We start from the raw sequence: 14,949 nt of genomic DNA on the forward strand, positions 1-14,949 counted from the left end.
AACATACATGAATAAAAAGTCTTTACAAGAACAAATGAATCTAGGTAAGAGATTATCACACTTGGCTGTAGCAAAAAATTAAGAAAAGCACACTGAAAAATGTAGAAAGGAATTTCCACATTTTCCAAGTCAACTCTGCTACATTTCCCAAAGTCATCCCTGCCACGAGTGTAGGCTGCTCAGGGAAATGAGAGATAGACACTGCTTTGGGAGAGAAGAAAGGGCTCATCCAGCTTTCCAGAGGGTACGACACCAGATCCAACTTGGTGAAATTTTGCACCAAACCCAACAGACAGGTGCGTGACAGCCTCTAGGACACCAGGATTCAAGTCCATCTCAGTTCTAGGCTGGAATATGTGAATTTATTCCCCTGGCCACCCCTCAAGACAGGTGTTCCAGTTGTGCCTGACCAGGCTGATTTTCAGAGATGGATGGATGGATGGATGGATAGATAGATAGATAGATAGATAGATAGATAGATAGATAATAGATAATAGATAGATATCATTTTTTTGAAAAGTCAAATTCGCAGAAAGACAATAAAATAATTTGTCAGCATCTGTGGGGTAAGATGGCACCTAACTCTGAAAAGTTTCAGTTACACATCAAGAATACATTTAGGTGATCTAAAGTATAGTATGGAGATTATGCTGTATGTTTTCCAATTATTAAGATTAGACCTTTAATATTCTTCTATAAGGAACCAAAAGTAGTGAAGTGATAGATATGTTAAATGCCTTAATTTAAACATTTCACAACATTCATATGAGCTTCAAATAACACGAATTATTCATAAGACATAACACTTAGCACAGAGCCTGGAAAGTGAAGCTTTCCTGTTAGAACAATGTGACCGATATAATAATAGTTGCTATCTTACTGGTATGCTGACTAAATGAAATAAAATGCATTCCTGACAGAATTCTGTTGGGCACTTGGGAAGTGACAAGGAAATGTTTTCTACTCTTGATAAGATGCAGGCTAGGAAAGATCTTTTCAATACACCACCTCTGAAAAAGGTACTCAAGTAAGTGCCATTGAGAAAGTATCCTTTCAGTTGCCATGAATTTGCAAAATTGTTGCCACTACTGACCCAAATATGGAAGAATCAAACAGTGCACAAAAATAGCAGTAGAGATATAGCCAATGTTCGTTGAATACATCCATCATGGCAAGCACTGAGCTCATGCTCACTCAGCACTGTCTTACAGAGTTTTCATCAGAAAATGACACAGAGACAAATCTTCCTATCTGGAATGTGAGGAATTGAAGCTCAGAAGGGCTAAGTAACTTTCTCAGTGTTGTATGATTCCATCGTGTCATCAGGATGCAATCACCATGAAGACAGTCATACTCATCCCATCTCTAGAGATGCATAGGTAACCATCACTATGCAGCACGAACACAGCAACACTACTTATGCAAATGAATACAATTGTATGTGTAACAAAAAAATTAGATCAAGGTTTACATCCACTTTGGGGAAGGAAAATGGTTGATAAAATTCTAAAAGGTGATCTGAAGATACAAGAACACTCCATCCTTTTCATGACACCGTGATTATTATTTATGTATTCTTTCTCCTGTACACATGAAAGGTTTTTACTTTAATTGAGGCAAATCTCTGAGCTAACAAGTAGGAAGTCCATAATAATCTCAGCAAATTCCAGTTGACATTGCCATGACATTAAGGCAATAGGTATTTGGTCAAAACAATCATGAGTGATGACAAAGTGGGGACATGTCTGGTTGTCCAAATGCAGGCCATGGCCCAGCATAACGATGTGGACATGAACCACATGGATGTTCATTATTTAAAACTGGAAAGGATCAGTAAAGTCTGAGAAGAAACTATTTTCAGGAGAGGTATGTATTTTTTTCTTTTAAGGAAATAAATAAACTTACATAACACAAAAATCCATAACAAGCTGCAAGCACCAAACGTGTTGTAGCAGTCACTTATCAAAGCAGGATTTGCATTCAGTTCTCAGGAACCAATTATGTTGTAATTTCCAGGCCTGCACATTTGAGATAAAGTTTCCAAGGACTCAGAGAATACTGAGAATACTAGGTCTCGGTTCTTCATGGAAAAGAACTATCATTAATCAGTGGATTCAATCATGTCCTTTTCACCCTGTGTATTGTCTTGTCCAATGTTTCTACTGGCCCCAGCCTGTAATGATGTCATTAAATTTAGTATTTCAAAGCCAAGAGTCTCATGCCTTGTGGAATACTGAGAGTGAACTGGAAGCAGTTTGTGCCTTATGCCAGTGTGTGTGCTGGTTAAAGATTCAGTACATCAAGACTACAATAGGACCTCCTTGTGTCAAACCTATTTGTGTGCACTGTGCCTAACCTATCTTTTTGCTTCTACTGTACTTCCTGATGGATCTGGTACCCAGTAGATGCACCTAGGAGTTCTCTCCTCTCTATATGTTGATAATATCATAAGGAAAGGAGTTTTGTTTGTTTTAGTACCACAATAATTCATATGATTAGAATAATATTGGGACTACACTAGAAATTCAGAAAGTGCTTGTTGAATAAATGCGTTAATAGAGAAAGGCATCCTAAATGTGGTTCCCTAAGGGTTATAACATGGCCTTGTACATCAATTGAATGAAATTCTTTGAGAAAATGATCAGACTGCCGTGTGAATGAACAACAGCTCTGGCTCACTCTTTGCTTCCATTTTGCTACTCTGATAGGTGACTAAAAATGGACTCTTAGTGGTTATTGATTGGATCTCTGTAATCTTACAAGACAAGCCATCAACAGGATGCTGAACAGAACAAGTGATAAGCCCAACCACCTATTTTAGAAAAGTTTGTTGGTGCTTCCCCTTCATCCTAGTCAGTCTCCCATGAAGTTGTTCTGGGGATATTCCCCCTTTTTAAGGATGGTTCTGCATACGATGGTAGTGACTTTTATGTGAAGTTCCAACTTTATTCACTTTACGAGCTTCATAGGAAGGGCTGCTCAGACCTTTATTTCAGACAATGTGCCATGTTTTATAGTAGAATGACTGTATTTCTTGTCTACTATGAAATTGCATTGTAAGATGCTGCTGAAAAATCTGTTAAAATTCTGTTCTACATTATGATAGCTATAAAATTTCATGTTGCTTTGTTGTACTCACCAATTGAACAGGGCAGTTTGAGGAAGAATTTCTGTAATCAGTTATGCCTGTGATATTCCTGTGTTATTTGGTTTTGCTTTGGATTATCTTAATTTATCTGTAACATCCTTTAGCCCTTGGTTTAAAGAATGTATAGAGATATTTTAGGATTCAGATAATTTTCAGGCTATGCTTTTACAAGCAGAATAGATATCTGAGATGCTTATCTGGATAATTTAAATTTAGAACATATTTATACTCTAAGAACTTGTTTTTCATAAATGGGAGAGATAGGCATAAAATAAGGTGAATGAGTAAAATATAAACAACTTTACCCAATAGCAAGCACCAAGGAGAAACCAGAGAATATAGAGGAAATAAGAAATGAAGTTGTGAAATCATTATTCCCAAAACTGCATCACAACTTCATTCCTTGCTTTCTTCCCTGTTCTGTGATTTCTTCCTGTTGCTTCTCACTGCCTAACATTCTTTGTATTTTACTCAAGAAATGTGTTCTCTGTGAGAAACGTGAAGAAAATGAGGAATCCTGGTGTTCAAATATCTGAGTTAAACCACTACAGAGGACATGGCCTCTTCCAGGGGGCAGCAAAGGGGTCAATGGGGATTGAATGAATTGAGATGTAAGTGGCAATGTCAGAAGTGAGGCTGTATTTGAAGATAACACTGATATCAAGCAATGGTCAACGAATGAATGTAATGACAAATATTTCAGCACTGTGCCACACATTGCATTCCAGTGGTGAAAATATGACTCAAGAACAACACAAAAGTCAGTGTTCTCAGAAACTAAAGAAATAATGTCACATTGACTTGAAGGCCAAGCTACAAGCTATACTGGACAGTAATAGTGTCAGTAGTTCCATTTGGGTTATACTGAATTTAAAATTTTATTTTCCCATCCAAGTGAAAACATCAAAACCATATTAGATAAACAAATTTGAAACTCAGAATAAAGGTCCAAACTGGAGAAATAAACATCCAAGCAGCACGATTGGTGAGGTTAGACCAGCCCACCCAAGGGATGAATACAGATTGGGAGATGTCTATGAATTGATCATAGGCACACTGTTGCTTTAAGATACAGGCAAGCAATGAGAAAGCACCAACAAGATTTGAGGAGTGTTTATAAGGATACAAGGATGCAGTCAATACATTTCCTGGCAGGGAAACTGAGTCAAAGCTGTGAATGGCAGTGTGGTGTGGCACAGCATGGCAAGCTGCCACTTGCAACCCAACCTTCCATATCAAGAGTCAGAGTCACAGCAACTCCATTTTGACTTTATCTCGATAATGCATGTGGAATGGCAGCAGAAGATGGATCAAGCACTTGCACTTCTGCCCCTACATGGCAGACCAAAATGGAGTTCTTGGCTCTTGGCTTTGTTCTGGTCTAGACATGGTGGCTGTAGACATTTGGGGAGTGACTTAGTGGACAGAAAATCACTCCCTCTCTTTCCTTTTTTGTCACTCAGCTTTTTACTATGTGAAGAAAAAAAAATCGTAATGAAAGCTGATGGTAGGTAATTAGATGCCTAATTAAGGAAAATTTGAACTTGTAACATGGAGTATCTCTTTTGCATAATAAAGATTGCTTATTCAGAAAACTCCAATTGCTTTTAAAAATGAAGTTCCATAAGTAAATAATTATTTTTGTCAATTGCTGCCTCAAATATACCTACATTGGCTTCTGAGTATAGTTGCTGATAGATTAACATTGGTCTCAGACAATTTCATGTAAGTCATCATCTTTAAAATACACTATTGATTTTTGAAGAATATTTAAAGCTTATAATGGCTTGCAAATGCATTACTGAATGAATCGTGTTCAACGTGTTCGGACTACAAAAACATGTTGGACACTATCAATGTCACTTTACAAATGTGGACAATGAGTCCTTCAAGGATCCAGTGACTAGTTTCACTTTGTGCTTACTGAAAATGTAATTTAAATCCTGTCATAAGGACTGATCTTATGTCACAGAGGTTTAAACCTTTGCTAGTGATGTGTCTGATTGCCTCTATTCGAGTGCAAATTCAAGTCCCAGCCATTCTGCTTCTCATCCAACTCCCTTCTAATACACCTGGGGCAGCACTGGAAGATGGCTGAAGGAAGCGCACAGCTAGCACCTATATGTGAAGCTTGGCTGTAGTTACAGGCTCATGTCTTCAGCCTCACACATCAACAGCCATTGTGGCTACTTGGAGTGTGAACCAATGGGTGTGATTCTCCCCTGCTCTCTCTTCTTTTATCAATCTGCCTTTGACATAAGAGAATTTTAAATAATAATAATGAATTCTGTCATTTAACTCCAAAGTCTACTTTTTCTTACATTATTCTGCTACTTTTGCATGAGAATAAATCCATTGATACAAAAAAGTAGAATGTGTATTATTTATATACATATTTTCATATTTGTGTATAAATATATGTGTGTTATGCTGCTTCTCATTGATTCATTAAAGTAGAATTGTTTATCTTTATGTATACATATATTTGTATACCTTTGTAGGTATTACATTATTTTTATGCTTTTTATACACCTGTTCACATTCTCTTAATTATGTTCCCCACGATAATCAGTCAGTAAATATTAGTATTAAGATAGCAGTTGAAACCCTGTTATAGGAATAAAACAAGGTCCCAAGATGTAGGCAGCTGAATGTTGTCATGTATCTTGGCAAATGTTACATGGCTGTGAAAAAAGTAGCCAGATCTGATGAACATTCTGGGCCTGGTTAATGCCAAATTTGTATTAACTATGCCAGTATTCTAGCATAGTAGTTTAGTAGGTGTAGGTGTCTGTGTGTGTGTGTGTATGTGTGTGTTTTAAGATATGTGGAAGGCAGAGAATGTTGGGCTTTATTGGAGTGGGAGTAGCTGAGGACATGTTTGACAGGGTAGGAATAACTACTGGGGACTACCATAGAATGGCAGGCAAGGGAGATAAGATATAGTGACTTAGAAAAGGGGAACCAGAAGACATGTCTGGGTCAGTGCTAGGAACCCATCCATGTGGGAATCCTGGGGTGGGATCTCCTATCACCTTCTAGCACGTGATGGGACTGGGGACAGGGAGGGGCATGCCTGGTTGGTCTAGGCCACAGTGCTCACCCGCGAGTGTTGGGCCATATCAGGCTGCATCACAGTACCCACCAAAACACAAAAGAACCAGATCTTGGAATAAATTGTTTAGGAGACTTGTGGGTTGCCTCTGTGGGACTACAAGTACTTCCTGATTTAGGTGGAGAGCTACCTAACACCTGACACTCATGGGAGCTGGGGCTTGGAAGAGGGCAGCATCCTCTGGCACATGCAGTGGCCTGGACTGACGACAAACCATGCCAGGCAGGGCCATGGTAGCTGCTGGCACTTGTGACATCTAGGGTTAGGAGCAAGCCTGGTATGGGAATTTGAAGAACTCCCCTACCAGACAGCCTGCAGAACACAAGAGTCAGGGCCAGGTTTAGTACAGGCCAGGCAAGGCTGCTGCACTCTTCAGCATTTGTGTGGGCCAGGTCTAGGGACAATTTGAGCCCCTCAGTTGCTGGTGCCTGAGTAGTGGAAAACATGCCCAGATACACATGGGGGACATTACAGCCAGCTCATCCAGGTAAGCAGGGGACATCAACTAACTCATCAGAAGATGGAAAGAACAGGTTGGACAACTGTCCTGACCAAGCTAGCAGCAAGTGTCTGTGTCTATGAATGCAATAAAATAGACTTTCTCAACCAGTGGACCTTGGAAAGAGGTCCACTCATTGATGAAGCCAACAATGTTTCAGAATTGTCAAAACCATTCAAGTAACAGCACCCTTGGATCACTCTTCTCCACATCAGGGTCTCTAAAGCATCATCGAATGACCATCCCCAATTCCCACATACTAATGTAATTTAACAGCAAGAAATGGACCCATCTCACTCCTCCCCTGTGGGCATATGTGAATGAAAAAAAGAAACAGAAAAAGAGAGTTCAACCTTGGGGACTTGGGTGAAAGCTGCCCTCTGCAGCATCATGGCTTACAGAGAGTACCTGAACCAGGTCAGACCCAATGCTTGTGACTCGGCCCATGGATACCGTCACCATGCAGTGAGCAAGTCCTGGCTGTTGGGAGGCCACTGCATTTTTAGGCTGCAGGCTATACCTGCTGGTCGCTTGGCAGTGAGCTCTAGGGTTTTGGGTATGTAATTGCTGCCTAAAGACATCAATGGATAAGGCCAATGTGAGTGTAGGTGAAGGATGAATCCTGTGTGACTCCCAATGAAGGGGTCACAGAACTTGATGGCAAACATGGGGACTGAGACCTGGCTGTTCAGAGGGGAGAGTCTGTATGATCTGTTTGGAACAGATTAATTCATCAGCCCACATGGGCTGAGCCAATCTTAGCTCACTGGCAAGGGCAGAAACCAGGCTGGAGCACAGGTCAAGTTCAGCTAGGCTGTCATACATACCAGATTGCATGAGACTGGTAGGGGAGCAAATGGAGCAGGGCCAGGTTCCAGCACCCGCCAGTGAGTGGTGGGATTTGGTTTAGGCTGGGTTAACCCAGGCTACAGCATCCAAAGGCAAAGGTCATGATAGGTGAGGGAGTAGGCCAAGCTGGGTTGGAGCAACCACTGCCACATGCAAGATCTATCGCTGGGAACACGCCTAGTTGGGGAGCTAAGGGGACGCCCTGGCTGGGTTGTGGTTCCCACTGGTAAGCACAGGGCTGGAATGGGAGCTGTGTTCTGGTCTAGACAAGGCTACAGCATACCTTGACACAACTGTGGGTTGGGGCTGGGTGCACCGGACTGGGCTAGACCATGGTGCCCACTGGTGCTCATGAGGAACAGGGCAGGTGTAGGACAGGTGAGGCTAGGTTTTTGCCCCTATGAGCATAGTGTGAGCTGTGTCTGTATGTAGACCAGGCTAGACTGGGCTGTAATACACAACAACAGTAACTGGAATGGGTTGAAGGCTGATCAGGAAAGGCCATTGTTTCTGCTAGATCAGGAGGTGAACTGAGTAGGGTTGGCTCATGGATCCATGTGTGTGAGATCTGGCATTGGGAATGGTTCTGTTGGAGGAGCCTGGGAAACTCATCTGTCAGGACACAGTCCATGCAGGAGAGTGCAAAAACCATGACAGGGATCAGCTCAGACCAGGACAGGGAACATTACTCAGCAGCATACATTTGGCACAGGTTAGGGGCGAACCAGGCAAGGCGAGTTCACATCACCGCTGGCAAATCCGAGCACCAGAATAGGGTGTGGGTCAGGCCAGGTCCAGTTGCAGCACACACCAGTATACATTATGGCTGGGACTGGTTACAGGCTGGGCTGGGCTAGACTCTATCCCCCACCAACCTGAGCTGGAATTGGGGGTGGGCCTGGCCCAGCCAGGCTACAGCACCACTGTTAAAAGCTGAGGTGAGGCAGGCCATGTCAGACTGGGCCATGGTGATCAACTAGCACACGCAAGACCCGGGCGATAAGGGGTAAAGCTGGTAGGGGAAATGTGGAGGGCTCCCCTGCTGGAACACCACTCCTACTGGAGTGTAAGTCCCATGATCAGACCACGGAAGGCAAGTATCAAAGCTGAGCCTCCTCAGAGGCTCAGATAGAACAGTGGATAGCAGATCCAAGTGCACATGGAGGATATGGCAGTCTATTGGAACCTGCAGAGGACACCTGGTACCACAAAAGGACAAAGGACAGAACAAATCATTGACCTATCCCAGCCAAGGTTTGGCAGTGAAAATCTAGGCAAATGGGGACTTTAAGGTGAACTATGTCAGCCAGTGGATTCTGGAGAGATTTCATTATGTTTGGAGTGACAAGATTGGCAGCAATTCAGAACTGTTAGACTATCAAAAACACTTGAGGAGGACCCTCGAAGCATGCCACACATTGGGGGCCTGGAATGGGTGGGAGGCTGGGTGGGTCTTCTCCCTTTATTCTGCCCTCACACCAGATCTAGCGGGAAAAAAAATAATAATGTGGAAACATGGTCTTACCCACATTCCTGTAGCCCTTGACCTTGTGTATCCTAATCAACTATGTAAAAAATTATCAAAATAAAATAGTAAATTTAAAAAAAAGAAAAAAAATTGAAACATTTGTCCTATCTTCTTCCTTCAGACCTGACCCTCTCCACCCTCATTGGAGGTCACCAGGATCATCCATCCTTCTCAATCATGTAAACAATATTAAAGAGAAAATAAATAATTTTTAAAATAAAAGAAAGCAAGGAATTTTGAGCTGTTTGAGTTAAAATTTCAGTTCTTACAATTTCTACCACATGATCTTGAGTTTATCACATCATTTCTGGCCTCACTTTCTTTCTGTAGTGTAGATTGTCATATGTACTAATTAATATTGTGCCTGAATCCAAGAAATGAAAACAAATACCTAATAAAACCAAATAATGTTAGTGAATAAATGAATGTAGTGGTAATCATTCATAAAACTGACTCAAGATTATGTCAAATTCTAAAAGAACGGAATTCTCAATTTTTCTGCAAAGAACATGATCCCTTTTATTAAGCTATGTGTGCATGCTGTGAAGTGTTTTTTCTCTTATTAATTTCCTTTTTTACAATCAGATTTTTGACAGATGAAAAAAATTGTGAGCCTACAGAACAAGATGTACTTTCATCCATTTTTATGGCCTATTCCTATGGTATGTACTATTACAAAAACAATTCTAAACTATGCTTTATTATATTACATTGTGTATTTTATATTCAGAAGATACTATCAGTACCGGGGAACAGACAAATTTAATAAAAGACACAGTGTTCCTGTTTTTCTAATAGTTATTAAAATGAAATTCTTCCCAGAAGACATTTATAATGTCTTTTCAAAGATACTCCTCATGCTTTGATGGATCAATCAGAGCCTGTAGATATGAACAGCAAGATCAAAGATCATAGAAACAGGCTCAGCTGAGCTGGACAGGGCTTAAGAATCGTCTACTCCAATTCCTTCGCTTTTTACAGGCGAGTTTAGTGAGGCGGAGACTCAGCAATTGATGCGACATAATGCAAGCTGAAGGTGTGACTAAAATTATGGTCCTCTACTATCTAGTCAAGGATTCTTCCAGCTTGTATTGTAATGGATGCTAAAAACACCTTAAGCTACACAGACATATCAAAATATATTCCCATTGCTTCTAAAATAGCTCCAGAAAGACTGGGAGAGGACATGTAATTTTTACTACATCTCAAAGAAGAATCCATAGGCTTGAGACAATACCAATTTGATTGCTGTCTGTTATTTCTTGCTTATTTACTTGCCTGTATGTTTTTATTCTTTCACAGAACGCAAGTTCTGTGAGAGCAAGGAACACAGTTGCGGTACTGAAGAATTCACACAATTTATCTAACACATAGAACTAATTCAAAAACATTTGGTAAACATATAAATAAATGTTTAGGCATTACAAACATTTTGTAAAGCTTAGGAATGACCTCATGAATATATAGCCAAAGATTACACACACAAACGCAAGACACAAGGCACAATGTTTTAAATGGCACTTAGGCAGTTTATTAAGTCATAAGGTAATTAGAGGTCCCTGTGACTCTTGCAACAGGAAGTACATAAAAATTTCTTCGTAGCTTTGAAACTTAAGTGAACTTAAAACGTAAAGAAGACAGAGGAGACGTGATAATTTCATAATACCCACCAGCTATGCTGACCAATTCCACATATCTGACTGAGGGGGCTAATAACATTGATACAGGTGAAACAGTTGAAACTGAGACTAATAACTGAGGAAAAGAGAGAGAGAGAGAAAGAAAGAGAGGAAGAAAGAGAGAGAGAGAGAGAGAGAGAGAATGAGGAAACAGAGAGAGGAGAAATCAACTGAGTCTGCCTAAATTATTTTCAGTGGAAGATACATTCTTGGTAACAGCTTTTGAAAGATAAGCAGAATGCAGCCTGAGACAAAGATGAAATCATGTTTGCGAAGTAGAATAGCTTTTTTCCTGATATATAGCAGAAACATGGTAAATAAATACTTTAAAGATGACTAGCCATCAGATATCAGTTGCAACATATGGCCTCGGATTTCTGAAGAGGTGGTGGAAAGAAGCAAATAGGGGATAGAAAGGAGAAAGAAGGGAAGGAGATTCACAGAAAGGAAGGGAAGGGAGATTGGGAAGAGGAAATAAAGGAGGAACTGAACAATGTGAAGGACATTCACTCTTCACCTAATACTGTCTACACAATGCTGGCACCCACATTTCATTTGATCCTCAATAAAACTATTCATTTTTAAACAAATCATATTCCAAGGGCTTAACTCAATGCACAAAAAGTCCTAGAAACAAGTTTCACTTGGAATTGTCTATAAGCTTCAAAGCATTTTCACCATAAATACTTTCCATCATTATGCACAATTTCTTTGTACAGTTTCATATTTTGTTTTATTTAGGATTTAGTGATGACAGAGCATTTTCATGTAATAATTTTGTTACTTCTTTATAACCCTGTGATAGGATATTTGTTATCTCTATTCAACATTTCAGTAAACTGAAGATCAAAGAGATGGTTTGGTTTGTTCAAAATAAATGAAATGCATTTCTGTTGCTCTTGGCTAATGATACTTTCAATCATGCTATAAAAGTGGAATCCGGTACACTCATCAACATGCATCCATACCCCCAGTGATACCAATACCCCATCAGGGGCTTTTGTAACTATTCTTCACAAAAAACTCAGGAAAGAAATGTTTTCTTGAATTTCACATATGACCTTCACAATGAAGGTCGAGGCTCCTGGCTTTGTCCTGACCCAACAGTGGGCCTTTTGGTCATCTGAGAAGTGAACCAGCAGACGGATGATATCTCTCTCTCTCTCCCTCTCTCTCTCTCTCTCTCTCACTCGCGATCACCGTTCTCTATGCTCTTGTCTCTCTCACAAATAAATAAACACATCTTAAAAAATAAAACCAATGCCTATCAATAAATAAAAAAGCTGCAAGTTCATGCAAGCATACAACAAAATTTTAAGAGTTCGGGTGGTAACAATAATGTCTAATGTCTTTATTGCTTGACAAAGATCCAAATAATGGACAGAAAATAGCTTTTATTTGTTCAAACAATCATAATATTAAAATTATTAATTACCCCTAATTTATTAACACTTGGATTAAATAGCCATCTATGTAGTTCTAATTATATAGTTATACGTAATTGAATGTATAATTAACACTTCTAAAATACATTACTCTTCTTATTTCATAGGTTAAAATATAGAGAAAAATTAAATTCTTGACTTACAATGGGGTTATACACTAATATTGTAACTCAACTACCAAATATCCTGCCTTGCAACATAGTACACAGTATAATGCCTTTTGCTCATGCTAGGACTATGTCACTGATTGGGAGTGTGATTTGTTACCACTTGCTAGCACTGCACAGTACCATGATATATATTAATAACCCAGAAAAGATAAAAATCCAAAGTTTTCTACTGCATGCATGTGCATACACCCTAAAAAGGTCAGAAAAACAAGATGAACCATTGTCTAGGTTGTATGATCTGTATTTTATCCTATATCTTATCGTGGCTAGGGCATGGTGCACATGAACCTCGAGGGCCTACTGATACAGCCAAAGTATTCTTTTTGAGTAGTAACAAGCCTGCAGGTGCCCGCAAAATACATTTCTCTGAAAACAAGCAACTCTCCAATTATCCTCCACAGAGCAAACAGCAGGTTTCATTGGTACCTGCTGTTCTTAAATTTTAAATATACTGACAGAGGCCACATTCCTTGCAGATCTCTTGAATGACCACTTTCAGTGTTCTAACTAGTAGCAAGGGCCTCGGGGTGAAATTCAGTATTTATAAAGATAAATGCAATTTGGTGTTCTTCCTCAATTGTCTGAACATAGCCTATCCATTGTTTCAAACCTTCCCACTCCCTCATCAGGGATTATGTAGACTGACCCCCATTGTCAGTACTATGACAGTTATGATGATTGAAACAATTTCTGTCTGACTTCATCCCTGGTAGAGAAGAATCCTATGATCCATCCATTCATTCATTCACTCACTCAGCATTTCAGGCTCATACAGTTGGCGAAGAAAATTCATTCAAGAGTGATTGAGAATGTTACTTCACTCATCTTTCTGTGTTCAATAATGGGCACAGTCATTCACTGTTGATTAATGACTGAATAGTCTGCATCCCCATAGTTGGTTAAGAGACAGGCTTGATCATAATTCTTTTTTGGCTCCTTATTTTCTAGTTGTCTTCTCTTGAATAAATTTCTTTGTCTCCAAAATTTCTAACTTCACAATAAAGCAAGAACAAAATAATATCTTTTAAAAAAGCCTAATTTTATTGAACACAGGAATGGATAGAATCTTTGTAGAATCACACAAAGATGCTTGTCTAATCAAGTTTAGATTTCTAAACAAACTTATATCCATGCACTAATATATCCATATTCAAATCTTTATAGGAACAATTGCAATGGGTCTGTTAGTGCATGGCAATAACGCACAATACATGTACTCCTTAAGTCTGTGATACGGATCAACAACAGCAACTTTCTAGGAAGGCATAAATTCTTAGGCATTTTCTTACTTTGTAGAGAGCTGATGTCTAAATGTTTTCTGCCTCTTAACAAAAATACCTATAACACAGGATTCTCATTAGGCTTTTTATATTTTACCTGAGAACACAACATAACCTTTTCTGGAACAGACCATTATACTAATAAAACCATTTTTACAAAAAGTGTTTAATAAGCACAGTTTATTTAAATAAGTCCCCCAGTAGGAAATGGAAAATTCATTGTCTTTACTTGGGAGAAGGATGTGTAATATCTGTCAGTTTTATATATGCAGCTCACCAATATTCCCTTATTGGAAACAGTATTTCCTCATCACAGTTCCCAAAGGGACTTTAAAGTCTCAAAATTCCCAAGTCTCCTTGGGCTTGTTTCTCTCTCTTGATTCCACTCAGGTTTTATTAATAGCTTGCTTCATCCCCATCATCTCCATCTTTGTAAATTTTCTTTAGAACATTCATTAACCCTTTACTAGTATCTGCTTCTGCAATCTGGGAGGGCTTTTCTTTCTTCTTTGCATTCTTTTTCAACCTGAGTTAGACAGTATCACCTGGTGTTTTCTGCCTTTTTTCTACATAAGATTAGAACTGTATTCGTCTTGACTTTTTTGAAGGGCCTTCCACAGACATGGGTTTTAACAGATTGTTCACAATCATGGAGTAATTCTTGCCATTTATTCTTCACCAAAAGATTAGAAGACCTCTCTGTGAAATGCACTTACTTGCACATTCTCCATGAGAACTTGAGAACTCCCATTAGAGTAATCTACATTTTCAGAAACTTCTCTGATCCCATCCATAATTGCTGATTTTTGCTGTCTGTTATATTACAATGGAAGTGATTACAGCAGTTGGCTTTTCATTTTGTCGAGAAGTTCTGCTTTCTTTTGCAATGTCTCTTCCATCTTGTTCTTGATTTCTGTCTCCAGCTTGGATTTTTCTGCTGAAGAGACATCACGCATTTTTTCCTAGAAGTCTTTTCCAGTAATACCTTTACCTCTTCTAGATCTTCCTGTATCTCATCTAGATCTTTCTATAGCCCTTCCAGAGCTAAAGTCATGGTTGGCCTAAGTGAGGCAGCCAAGCAGGAGAGAGAGAGCAAGAAACATCATACCAAGTGTGTGCTCAGCTCAGCTGACCACAACTGCATGTATGCATGCCGAATGGCATGCCTGTCAATAATACTTTTCATATAACAGTTAAAGAAGCTATGCTGGAAATGTTCTTGAAATACAGATAACT

At 39.5% G+C, this 14,949-nt stretch overlaps 1 pseudogene; it reads right to left on the reverse strand.

The window, feature by feature from the left end:
* Nucleotides 1–14,051: 14,051 nt before the first annotated feature.
* On the reverse strand, nucleotides 14,052–14,725 carry LOC101533975 (calcyclin-binding protein-like; annotated as a pseudogene).
* Nucleotides 14,726–14,949: the final 224 nt, after the last annotated feature.

The sequence above is a fragment of the Ochotona princeps genome, chromosome 15 (assembly GCF_030435755.1).
Source record: "Ochotona princeps isolate mOchPri1 chromosome 15, mOchPri1.hap1, whole genome shotgun sequence".
In the NCBI taxonomy this organism is placed as follows: Eukaryota; Metazoa; Chordata; class Mammalia; order Lagomorpha; family Ochotonidae; genus Ochotona; species Ochotona princeps.